This window comes from Parus major, chromosome 4, assembly GCF_001522545.3.
Source record: "Parus major isolate Abel chromosome 4, Parus_major1.1, whole genome shotgun sequence".
Classification (NCBI taxonomy): Eukaryota; Metazoa; Chordata; class Aves; order Passeriformes; family Paridae; genus Parus; species Parus major.
Window position 1 is genome coordinate 41,435,921 of NC_031771.1, and position 13,626 is coordinate 41,449,546.

Genomic DNA, 13,626 nt, shown 5'->3' on the forward strand with positions numbered 1-13,626 from the left:
ATTGCACTGGAGTTTGCGGCATGCAATTTGCTTAGATTTTATTGAAGTGGACATTCACTTAAATCAGAAGATGCAGTGCCTTACCACCATGGGCCAGGAGCATGAAGATCAGCCCGGGGAGGTTACCACACAACTGGGAGACCTCTTTGCTTTCCTAAGTTTTACACAAAATCCAGAAAGATCTATAACCCTGATTGACATGATTTCCCCATCATAGAGAGAATCAAATCCATTCTTCCATAGGTTCAGAGGATTTTCCTTACTACAGGAAGAAAAAGACCTACAGCAAGTGTGTTGTGCATGCTTTTCCAGGTACCAGTGTTCTATTAGTCACTTCATTAGCTCAAGTAATAAAAGGGTGATGTGGTGGGTCTAAATATCACAGCTGCTCCTAATGCACACAGACATTTCTTAAGGCTTTCTAACACTGAAAATGGAAAAGCCCCTTAGGAACAGAATTCCCAGTGAATGAAAGAATACTACTATTCAAAAAATTAAATATTCAAAAGGTAGAGCATTAAAGGGCCAGTACAGTTATGTATGCTTTCCAGGGGAGGAAATTAAACAGCTTTTTCCATGATATGATGACATAAGCATGTTATAAGCTGGTAGGCAGGGTGATAATAGCTGAGATGGCTCTGATTTGAGGGAGCTTACACCTTCATTTATTAGAGACATAGGAAGATGGTTAGCAAATGAAAAGGGAATTTCAGGAAAGAGTGGCATCAATTAAAACACTTGAGTGTCACTTGAGAGAACTGTCATTTTTTAAAATAAGCCAGCTAGCAGCAGAAGTAGATTATATTCATAAAGATTATATTTATAAACCAGACTAAGATCCAGACTAAGATGGTGTGCAAGGTGTGTGTAATAGAGGAATGGTTGTTCTAAAGTTTTGGCCGAACACTTCCAACATGTTTAGTGACAGCAGCCTGACAGACAAAACAAGCAGGTCATCTGGTAAGTATTTGCTTTTCTCTCAAAAACAAGTAAAAGATAATAAATTTCAGTCAGGGCATATTATGAGCTGGTTAAACACATCATCTTCAGCTGGGCTATAATTCAAGTTCATAGAAAGACTGACACTATAATTAGTGAAGTTTTTAATAAGCTATTTTTTACCTAAATCTCTGGGTCAAGTTGTACAATACAGCATATTCTAAGTAGACCATTTAAACACAGGAAAAGGAATGCAAAGATACTAAAATATTTGTTTTAACTCATTCATATAATCTCTAGCAGTCTGTACTCTTCTCATTTCTCTCTCTCAACAGAATGTCTGAAGAATGCACATTGGCTTTTTCACTTCTTATTAAAGCCTTTTTCACCTACATAATTTATCAACTAGACCTTCCAAAGCATACAAGTAATAAATCATACAATAATACAATAATCCAAACTGAATTTGAATATCACACCTCACTGATACCTCACCTCCCCTATAGCCTACAAAGCTAGAACAACATTAAAATCAGTACTTAAGTAAAAGGGGTAAAACTTTGCTGCCTACAATTTCATTCAGCAGATAGCAATGGAAACTGCTTTAAGACACAGAAAAGCAGCTTTGAAAGCCTTCTAGACCTTCTTACAAAGAGAGGGAAATTCATTAAGGTAATGTGTCTGGAGAATGACACCTGCCCTCCCTCTACTTAGGTGCTTTTACTCCATTATCTAAGACTGGGAGAAGTACATAAAAATTACTGAAACTGAAAAACTCTGGTGGTGCCTCCTGTAATCCTCAGCAACAGTGACACACCTACCTCCCAGTGAGAGGAAAAGCAGATGAGGATGATTCATGTCTTCCATGGTGAGAACTGATGGTAATTTTCTTCCCCCAAGGGTGTCCCATCTCTGTGCTACACTCCTCATCAGCTTGAAGTATGCATGGAACCACAGAATCCTTTTGGGCAGAAAAGACCTCTAAGATGGTTGAGTACAACCATTAACTCAGCACTGCCAACCCCTCCATTAAACAGTGTGCCCCAAGTGCCCCATCCACACATCTTTTAAATAACTCTGGGGATGGCGACTCCAACACTTCCCTGGCCAGCCTGTTCCAAAGCTTGACAACCCTTTACACAAAAAGATTTTTCCGAATATCCAATCCAACCCTCCCCTGGAGCAACTTAAGGGCATTTCCTCTCGTCCTGTCACTTTTTCCCTAGGAGAAAAGACTGACCCTCACTACAGCCTTCTTTCAGGCAGTTGCAGAGAGCAATAAGGTCCCTTCTGAGCCTCCTTTTGTCCAGGTTAACCACCACAGCTCCCTCACCACTTCTCAGAAGACCTGTGCTCCAGACCCTTCACCAGCTCTCTTGCCCTTCTCTGGACATGCTCCAGCACCTCAATGACTTTCCAAAACTGAAAACAGCTGATCTGCAGCTTCACCAGTGCCAAGTTCAGGGGCGTGTAGCATAGAAACACAAACTCCTCATAATGCAGGGCAAGTATTCAATTAAGTAGAAACACTTAGATGGGATCACAACTGCTCATGAATTCCAGAACTGTAATGGTACCCACAGCAGCACTAACACTACACAGTGCTTGGTCTGCAAGCTCCCTTACTTGGCTTTGGAGACCCCTGAAAACATTAAATTGCATTTGAGGCCTTTTAAGAATGACCTTGAGCATGTAGAAAAGTCAAGATTTTCTAGCTAACATCTGAACCACAGTCCAAAAGAAATTCCATTCACATTCACTGTCTCCACCCTTCTAACCTAAGATAAGAATAAATGATTATGTGTAAAATTATCACATAACTTTTTAGGTAAAGCACTGGCCTTGTCACGTTAATTGTAAACAAGATCAGGCAGAGTAGCTACTGAACTAGGCTCAATTCAACAGGCACATGGGGCTGGGGAAGGAGGGGAAACTGTCCCAAACCTCCTACTAGTGAGATTGTTGAGGGGATGAAGGACACGTCAAGAGCAGTGACAGAGTTCAGAGGCCCTGCTGCTGAGGAGCACACAGTCATGGCTAACACAATAACACATTTTGGGCACGTATTTGATAAAAAAACTGAACAACTAGCAGACCCTGGGAAGCTCTAAGTATCTAAAGTTTTAGGCTTGCATAGAATCATATCCCCAGTTTATTGCTAGAAAAGAGGCTAGAGACACTGATTCGAAATCTCAACAAGCGGTCTGAGAGAAGAAGGCAAAACAAGCTGTTTTCTGGCACCATCTGCTCTATTGTAAAAGTAATTATTTTCATAATTTGGAATTTCATAATTTGAAAATCTGCATTTGGAATTCACTATTATTAATTTTTTGCAGAGCTTTGAGAAAAATATAAGTACCAAAGTTCTTGTTATTTTTAATTTCTGCACTAGGCATTTGGACTTACTTCTGGAAGTATTTTTGACAAGATCCTGCAGGAAGTTTTTTGTCCTGGTGAGCAAACAGCCTTTCAATGGTCACTATAAGAGAGAGCATTTGTTTAAATTAATCAGCAGCCCACCCTGGGACATAATATTTACTATGCTATTTTTTTATAATGCACCATGTAACAAATCAAGCTTATCATACTCTTTTTGATTCCTTGAAAACCATCACAAACTTTTTTTACTGTTCAAACATTCTGTCTTACTGATGTAGAGATATTTTCTGAGGTTTCATACATTTTTTTCTTTTTTTCTTTTTTTCTTTTTTTTTTTTTTAGAGCTTCTTTTCTTTGCCTCCTCTTCTTATCCTGTTAAATGACTAAAACAGTTTCCAGAGCCAGCCACTCCATGTAGTGGTTTGTTGGTTTGTGATGACAGAGTTGCTGCCAAATTTTATAAAGAATGTTCCCTGGGGCACAGAGGGGAGGGAGGTATTCTTCATGGCCTCTGTTTTCTTCCCATATTGTTTAACAAACAAGCAAACTGCCCTGCAGTTGCTCTGACCCCTATTTAGACATATCCCTTTCAGGCAGCCACACAAATGAACTAGGAAGGAAGTGCCGTCACAGCCCTTAGAAAAGATAGAGAGAAATAAAGGCAAACATTGTGTGTCTAAACAAACAAGCTCACTCTGCTCTGCCCTTCTCTTCTGCCTAATTCTTACAGAAACTGGTCCCAGAAGTAGTATTTGGGGCATGAGCATTTTCCATGTTGTGTAGGACTTGGTTACCCACCCACTACGTTCCACTGCCCTGACAGGTTTTGTCCCAACCTCAGAGATGAATGAATAATCCAAAAAACTTTGGTATAAATAGGAACTCAGCCCAGGCACTTTGAATGCCTCAAGCCTGTCTCTCAGTCTGCTTTCCTACATGAACTTTATGCCCTCTGTGCCTTGCCTTCCCTAGATAGACTTCCCCAGGACATCAAGAGGGAAAAAAATGTATGATTATTTTGCTTCAGTAATCATAAATTGAAAGTGCAAGTTTTGCAAGAAACTGAAACAAAAATATCTAAAGGCCAAGCTGAGAACAAACTTCCTTTTGAGTTGCTTTTCGTCTATACACAATTCCAGAGGATTTCTAAATCAAATTATTTTTGGTAGACAAGAGATGAAACAGATGTGCTATCAAGTACATTTTGTGATGGGGAGCTAGAGTATAAAAGATTTTGAACTAGAGATGCAAATAGCAAATTTGAACATTAATGTTGCATGCTAATCACAGGAACAAGTTTTGAGATATCAGAGCTGATAAATCTCATTAAAAGAATGCTTAGATGAACTCAAGGGTAAAAGGAAAAAAGAAAATACTGTCATTTAAAAGATTATGAGTATGATTTTTTAAGTATTTCCACATTTCCCTGGTAACATACCTTCACAGTAGTAGCTGTAAGGTGGTTACAGAATCCGAGCCCAGCACAGGGTAACAAAAATAACATCATGCTGCAGGGCCATGACACAGCACAAGCACTGCATCACCCACACCCCCCTGGGCTGCTGCAGGTGATCTCTGCTCTGCAGGGCTCTTCTCAATGCAGCAAACCTTGGAGCTGCTTTTTCCCAGACATTGGCTTTAGCCTGACTGAAAGACAAGAAATCCAATTTCAAACAAAATGCTAGGCTGATTGCAAGACTGAATTCTTATTTGCAGTCTACTCTCCTGCTAAAACAGACTCCTAGATTCTGTTTAAAACTTGCCAGAGAAGTTCATAGGACAGCAAACCCCAGCACTTGTGAAGAATTTGCCAAAAGTATTGCTTCGCCCTTGCTCACAGCTCTTTGTTGATAGCGCCGCGCAGAGCAGACAGAAAACAGAGCTGTATCTGGTCGGCATCACGCACAGACTGCGATATGTGCGTATTTGTGCCTGAGGAACTGCTTATCACTGTGATGAATGGCTCTGCATTTAGCTATCTCCTTAAAGAGATAAGATGCTGTAAGTTTTTGTTATCAGTTGTGCCCAGATTTGTACCATTAAACAAAAAATTGGATTAATATTTTTAAACAAATCAGATTAATGTTGTGTACTCATTATGATGCTCCTGGGGATCATAAACTGGGATAAGAATATATACATATAGTTTGCAGTTGTTTCGAGCCATGAGACAGAGAATAGCCTAGGAGATGCTCTTTGTAAGGACACATTCCCTAGGGAGCTGCTGAAAAATACTGATTTCTTTCTCTACCTTGATTATTAATCAAGCATACTGTATGTGATTTAAAGATGCACCAAACCAGCAACAAACCCCAAATACTTCCCAATCACAAATAAAATATTCTGGTTGCTCTCTGTTGAACACTGCAGGAGAAGTTGAGGCTGAGCAACAACAGCTTCTGAGATCATTCACTGCTGCTGCAGCCTTTTCTCTGTGGACACTTTCTGTTCTGCAAACCTCCAGTTAAACCCTGCAAGCTCTCTTTTGCAATCAGTTCTACACTGCTTGTGTGTCTCGTCTGCCTGTGACATTCTCTCCATCCTGCCAGAGCCAGCACTGCAGTCAGGTCAGGCTCAGATCCTGGTGTCGCATTTCCTTCTCCCTTTGCCTGATCCGATACAAAACCTCTCACAGGCGTTTGCACAGCTCAGACTAGGTGCTTACAGATTGCATCGTGTTTAGCAACGCTCCAAGGTAAGGGGCCTGTCACCACCCTCTTGGGAAGCTCAAGTTCTGAGCAACCAGCCTTTCCCCTAAACTGCATGGGTTTACATAGGAGGAGGGACTGTCTAGAAGCTTCCCTGGCTGGGATAAGAGGAGAACTTGATCAGGCCTTGATCTGTTTTAAGATATTTGACTACTTTTGTTCAAGATCAAGAAATCTTTAGCTTCTCATTTGTCCTATACCACAACCCACCTGCTCCTGGTGAACTGAGACACACTCTGGCATTAAACTGGCCAAACATATTCTTCTTCCAGCCTGGAAAAGCAGCCATTACAAATTTTGGTTAAAGCTGGTGTCTTCAGGGAAGTCGACTGCCTCACTCTGCATTGCTTCTGGTGGCAAGTATTGCACCCAGCCCCTTTTCATCAGGAGAGAGGCCAAACTGTAGGAGCACAGCCTCCCTCTGGAGCTGCTGCCTCCTGACAGCGTTTCTCCAAGTGTTTGAGATTCATACATGGATGCTTCCCAAGGAGGAACCAGCCACTATTCAACGTGGCATTTCTAGGCCTAGTAAAAATTAATTTGGCTTTCATTCATGGCTTTGGCTGTCATATTTCCTGTGATGCATCTATGATGTGTGAGAAAATACCTACTTTCTTTCTTGGTAAACATGAATGAGCCTAGGCCTACTGCCCCATGGATGGCACTTGCCTTTGTGGCAACTCTTTCCAAGCTGTCTCATACTGTGCTTTGGGTAGTCATCTATCAATTTCCCCAGGGTCATGCAGTGACCTCAGAAGAACAGTGACAATACTGATCTCCTCATCAGGCTTTTTAAACAGCTACATTTAACTTTCTTCTCCTATTGCCTTTAAAATGAGGGAAGAAACATGGGAGAGAACATTCCATGCCAGCAGCTCTCCTCTGAAGAAATACTCTCCAAGAGCCAACGTGAAGTACATTTAAATTGTTTCCTTCCAAAACCTCACTCACTGCAATATTTTTGACTTTATTTATTCAGACTGGTATCTACATACCCCAATTCAATACAATTTGCTTCACTGCCCTGCTCCCTTCTGGTGTAAGAAACTTACCTGCAGGTGGGGCAGATGCCTGGCTCCAGCTAAAATCACATCTTCCACTAGCAGGTCTCACCTCCTTCTACCCAGCAGCACAGGCAGTAGGGGTGGTGATCGTGGGCAGCTTTATTTAGATTTAAATTCTGAAAAGATTTATTATTTAGCACCAGATATATACTATGACAAAGAAGCATAACTCTTGTTTCATCTTCTGCTTTCCCTGCAGACAAACTCTGCCTCAAGATACTGCTTGCTCTGACACAGCTGGGAGGTTCACATTCAGAACAGTGATGGAGGAACCTTTTGTTAAGAGGTATCTCAGACTTTCCTTTGGTCATTATTACCCATCACTGCTCTACAGAGTATAAGAGATATGCCCCCTCTGAGAGTCCAATGCAATATCTATAAATTAGCCTCAGTCCAGATAAACCCACTGAGCTATCTCAGGGAATATTTATAGCTGAACATAGCTCCCTTGGGGAATTACAGTCTCCAAGTCAGTGCAGTTGTTCCAAAAAAAAAAAAAAAAAAAAACAGAGAAAAACTGCTTCTTTCTTGGTCTCCTCCATTATAGTAAGTTCTTTTCACTACAGAACTGTCAGTGTGACATTCACTCTCAAACACAACCAACTGGGTGAACTGACTTCTTCTGTGTGTGGCTGTAATGCCATATCCAGAAACCCTGATCATCACTAACTACACAGCCACATTTACATGATAAAAATATGGTGGCATTAATAACTTGTGTTGGCATGCTTTCCCAATTGTCAGGGCTTTACATAAATATAGAACTTGGCTTATAGATTTGTTTCAGAGTCTTTTTATATCTGATTATGGCTCCAGGCTGATCATTATCTGTACAGACACTGTAATTAAGGATCAGTAATTCTGTCCAGTGGCCAATAGTCCCCACAGTGAGAGGCACATGATGGGTTTTCAGCTGTTCAGTCTTTCAGAGTTTCACTGGAAGTCAGCTATTAGAAAGCTGTGCTGTAAAAGGACAGAGCACCAGCCTCAAAGGAAAGCGGCTAGCAAGTATTTCCATTCCAGCATCTCAGCAGAAGAGAGCCCTGTCCTGAAGACCTTTATAGGACAACTTAGGTATCTGCACAGGCACACATGGAAAGACAGAGCTCCCACGTGTTTAACTGAGGGCAGGCACTGGGAGCCAACACTTCCCTCAGGCCTCCACCTCAACATTCACACCGTTTCTTGGGAACGAGCTGGATACACACAGGAAAACAAAGGAGGGTTCTTACATTTCTGAAGTACGTGTCATAGAAATAGAAAATAAATAAAACATCATAAATAAAAACATTTTTCTGTAGTGATTTCACAGAGGTGAGAATTTCAACAGCAAAATAAAAATTGGCTGCAGCAGATCCCAAGTTTTATTCCCACACTTCACAGCCACGGTTTCTGCCAGCTGGGAGGAAAACACAGCTGAGCTAGAAATCATGGATGTTTGTGAATAGCAGGAAGAGAACACAGTGTAATAGCAGCACTGATTCCAGCACCAAAGACATCAGTCTTGAGTAGACAGGCAATTTGAACAGAATCAGCGAATGTTGCTGGGTTTTGGTTCTTGCAGGTTTGTTACAGGCCAAGGCACACATGGCAAGGCAGTTGTGAAGCTTCCCATGGGCACTCCTGGCTCATCCTGAGACCATTGGCTCCTTCCCCCAGCCCTGCACTGCCACAAACCAACACCCCTGCACACATAAGTTCTAAGAACCTTTTGGCTGGAAGATTCGTATGAGCTTGATCTGAAACACATCAGACTAAAGGAAGAAAAGCATGAGACTTTTAGCTAGAAGTATTCAAGAGCTAAACAACTTAGTTAATTATCTGGGGAATGGAGAGAAAGGTAGCAGTAAGATACAGCCTCCAGCTCATCTGGAAGTGTCTTCCCTAAAACACAGGTAACATTCTGGTCCTACACCTCCCAGATTTACCACACCAGGAAAAAAATTTTGGCTTGCAGTCAAAATATTCAGAGGCTCACAGCTTAGTGGAAGGATGGCAGAAGGCAATTCCTGTGACCTCCAAATCATAGCCTATATTAGATATTTGATATATGATGTATATCAAACTTATTATACAATATATATGAATAATATTATTATCATTTTATGTATTATATTATACATATAATTAGCAATAATTGTATCTAATATGAATATATTAGATATATGAATATATAGATATATTGATATATAGATATATTTCAGAGGGAAGAAGAGCAAACCAGGAAGCCCTGAAGGACTTTTGTAGCTGCCATTGAGTCTGCCCATTCTGTGTGTCTTGTAAAATTGCACAAACAGACCCACAAGAAGATTCAGTTCCCTCTCTGTTGTACCACCAATACTTAAGCTACAAAGAGCGATGCAATAATAAACACAATCAAGCTAGGTTTTAGATTTTGGGATGTAACTGTGCTAAAATACATCATAATTCCACTACCAGATTATTTCAGTAACATTCCCATGACATTCATGGCCTAATGGGTGGGTGAATGGGATAACTAGCATTGCAGTGAAATGAGGCAGCCCAGCACATGAGAGCAGTAACTTGCAATACCACACAGATGACAGGATACTCTGGTGTCAGTGTAGAAAATACAGGCTGGACAATAAAATTCCACACTGGGAGTCTCTGAACTCCCAGATCACACAAACCAGAAGCCACAGACACAAAGCAAAACCAACTGGCTCTCTGGGCAGACTGGAGAGACAGCCCTGCTCCCCTGCTGTCCCTATGGAATTGCTTACCAATTCCTCCAGTGAAGGCTTCATCTTACATGAACACAATTAGTCTTTAACTCTTTCCCTGGTGGACAAGGGACATAAACTGAATTGGAGTCAGAAAACTGCTGCTCTCTTTTAGCAGATACCTTGGATATTTGTACCACAGCCCCTTGGTCTGACCTCAGATCACTGTTCCCATAGGTATCCTGCCAGTCTTTATGTGGCTGGGGTAGAGAAGGACCCTTGCAGCTCTGAGAGTAATGATTTTACAGAGCCTCAGGGATTAACAGTCCAGCTTTACACAACTACCCAGGATGCAGGAGACAGCCTAAGAAGCCATAGCCCATGTGAGTGCAGCCTGTTCAGAGCAGGAGTGTATGTGAAGCGCTAGACTGAGAGCTGCAGCTGGGACACACAAGAGATGAGCTCTTTGTTTCTATGAAGCTGGATTGGAGACGCTTGCCTTCTTTCTTCTTGTACTTTAAGCAGCAGCACCTGGCTCACTTTGTCCAGCTGGCAAATGTTTTGCTCTGCACCATCACTTTTTCTGACCTTTCCTTTCCCATATGTTCTTTGGGTGCTGCTGTCCCACAGCAGCTGCAGTCTGGCCAGGCCTGGCAAAGGAAGAGGTTGGGAACCTTCAATTGCCATTATGACCAGCAACGTGGGGGCAAGGCTACCATTAGCAGAGTTATGTCTGGTTTCCCTTTTCAAATACATACTGGCACACTCCTCTCCCTGCATCTATCTTGTCTTCTCTTTCCCTACACAGAGGTTTCTGCACTCTTCCTGCAAGACCTTTCCCAAGGGCCTTATCATGCCTTGAACTGGGAAAGCTGCCATTTCCTTTCGGTGCAATGGCAGTTCAAAGGCTTGATGCTTTGGAGCTTTCTTGAAAGTTGTTGGATTCTGCTGTTTTGGGCACTCCTTCCCTTGAAAGGTTCAAATCCTGCTTCTGCTGGCTCAGGACCGACATGAAATAACCAAGCAGAGTCCCCACAGTCAGGGCCAGACTGCACCTTCTCTTCCTTCCTTCCTCCCTGTTTCCCTGGAGCAGTATCAGGGCTGGAGTTTGTGGCAGTTTTCTTGACTGCTGTTAAATGGAAACTGTAAAGCAAACAGAAAAATATAGAGTCACAATTAAAAAGTCATTGATTTGGTCTCATTCTTTCAAAATACCTCTGTATGGTATTCACAAAAAATGTAACTATTTTTGTAGCAGCTTGGCATCAGCTTTTTGCTCTCAGATTTCTTCTGCAGAGCCTATTTAACCAAAGAAATAGATTGACTGACACCTAGTGGAAAACCAAAGATTTTCTTCATCTTATTTAGTTAAGTGAAACAGAATTCAAATCGACTTTGTACATATGAGCATTACTGTAGATAATAATATTATTGCTGGATCACGTGTATTTTATCTCTATTTCATTAGTGCATTCAAATATTCAACAGAAGCACAGACAGGAGAATCAACAGGAATTTATTTTAAATATATACACGTTCTTTGGTTAATGAAGGAGGCTGGTATTAAACCAGGACAAGTACATCCATTCCTACCATTGAGAATATCAGTAACACATAGCTCTGGAAGCCCATAAAGTACTGATAAATAAATATAATTTTTTTTCTCAGCACTAACAGTCTTCTGGAGTTGTTTCCACCAAAATACATTTATTCCCTTATTAATAATTTATGTGGAAATATTTAGAAGGTGAAAAGTATATTTTTTCCTAAATTTTTATTTCTAATGACCTTAGAAAAGTTCATTGTGTGGTATCATTAATCTGACTAACAACAAAAAACACGAAGACAATTTTGCTTTCTCATTAGGATTTGTAGATGCTTTAGACTCTTGTCTCAGTGTTCACCTAATGTTCAGCATCTGTGAAGGGATTTTGCAATGCCAGACAAATGCCAAACCCATCTGAGCTGACTGCAGAGCTCCCACAGACCGAGGCAGGTACAGCCCCATACGTGCTGTGACTGACAGATGTGACTGGTGCAATGCTGTGCTTTGCCAGCCTTGCTGAGAAATCACAAGGTCCAGCTGGTAAAGGATTAAACAGAGGGGGTTCTCTTGCAGGAAAAAATATCTAAATATAGTTTTCTGGTAGAAAGAGGCTTTTGCATTCACTTCCTTAGGACAGCACTTCTGTTCTCCCAGTGCCTCTCTGCACTTTTCCAAAGTATGTTATCTAAACAGTCAGATCCATATTCCATATTCTTCTGCCTTGCTCCCCTATCTCAAATGAGTGGCATGTGGGTCCTGAAAGATAATCTGACATGTCTGGATTTTTAATGAGAAGTTATATAATAAGTAGGTCAGAATTTGGTACTATCGGCAGTGCCATTCACACCCAAATCCCACAGATCTGAATTTTAGGTTTGATAATGATTACACAAATTTATCTGAAGTGACTTTAATATACATGTAGGTCCTGAGAAGTTATTTATAAGCTGAGTCTGTTGATGTTACCCATAAGCAAGAAATTTTCCTACATAAATCCCAGACTAATGGTCTCATAAAACCATACGGCTATCAGGTCTTACTTTTAAATTTTTCTATTTCTCAATTAAAAAATATGTCAAGAAACTGCCTGTGGTCCTTTGAATAGACTCTTGGCTGGTTTAGATGAGAAAAACACTGCCTTATATTTCATGTTCACATTTTTTTCTTCTTTTCCTTTAATTTTTTTTTTTTAATTCTTCATTTAATGTTTCTTTCTTAACAGTGGTATTATCCAGCACTGTTATGAATATTCCTACCTATTGTCTCTCTCCTTCTTCCATTTCTGAATCCTTCTGACTTATTTGTTCAAACATTGGCACTTGTTCAGAGAGTAAGCAGGCACACAAGTGCAGGAGACCACTATGACACTGATAGCAATGATCTCAGCCTTGGCAGAAAAATGTCATTTCACATTATTCTCTGCACTCAACCAACCAATCCAGGAACAATCCAGCTTTGGCACACACAAACTGTAGGGATCAAACAAGCTGAAAAGTAGCCCCAGATCATGCCCTGGTATTTCCTTGATTATGTTATTCCCCTTGTATTTAAGAAACAGCACGAGCCTGTATCTATTAGAGGCTGCAGTGATGATTTTCATACTGTCAGCTCAACGTAACCAACACGGCCTTCAGTGAACTAACACCTCAGAGAAGCCACCCTGCCAAATATTCCCTGACAAAGATGCAGCTCAGATATGGACCACAATGGTGTATGAACATCACTGTCATTCAAAGTCCTCCTCAGGACTTTGTGCTGAAGGGACCATAAGTGTCACCAAAGAGTGACATTCCCACAGCGATGTCCAGTGAGTTAAGTCCAGAATTTTGGGAGCATGTGCTCATGTCTCCCTTTTTTTGATCCTACTTCCATTCCATGGTTTCACATAGGCATCTTATAACCCGTTATATATAGGGAACAACCCTTTTGACCCATGTACATGAAAATATAATTTTTCTTTAGTTCAGTTTCATTGCCAGAATTCCATTTTCATGCCACCATTCCTGAAATCTCCATATTTAGTATTACCAAATGGCTATCACTGCATATGGCTTTTTGTTTATTTCAAAGTTCAATGTAAGAATATTGAAATTGTTTATGTAATTGCTGTATTAAGTCTGGTTTTTGTATTTATCCACTTGAGCATTGGCTTCTTGATCCTCTGTCTCCAGTTAATTCTCCTTTAGGCTTCTTTACTCTCAATAAGCCAGAGCCTGATATGTTACCACAGAGACACGATCCAGCACAGATTGAAGGGCTCATGTGGTTAACCTGCTCAGAGACACTAATGGTTTGTTTAATATTTC

At 40.9% G+C, this 13,626-nt stretch overlaps 1 long non-coding RNA gene across 1 annotated transcript; it reads right to left on the minus strand.

Annotated features, from left to right (window-relative positions):
* Positions 1 to 796: 796 nt before the first annotated feature.
* Positions 797 to 10,913, minus strand: LOC107202681. The gene is made up of 5 exons (XR_004497149.1): positions 7,079 to 10,913; positions 6,237 to 6,299; positions 4,757 to 4,965; positions 3,346 to 3,418; positions 797 to 1,900 (listed from the first exon to the last, which is right to left on the minus strand). It is a non-coding gene; the product is annotated as an uncharacterized LOC107202681 (long non-coding RNA).
* Between the last annotated feature and the right edge of the window lie 2,713 nt (positions 10,914 to 13,626).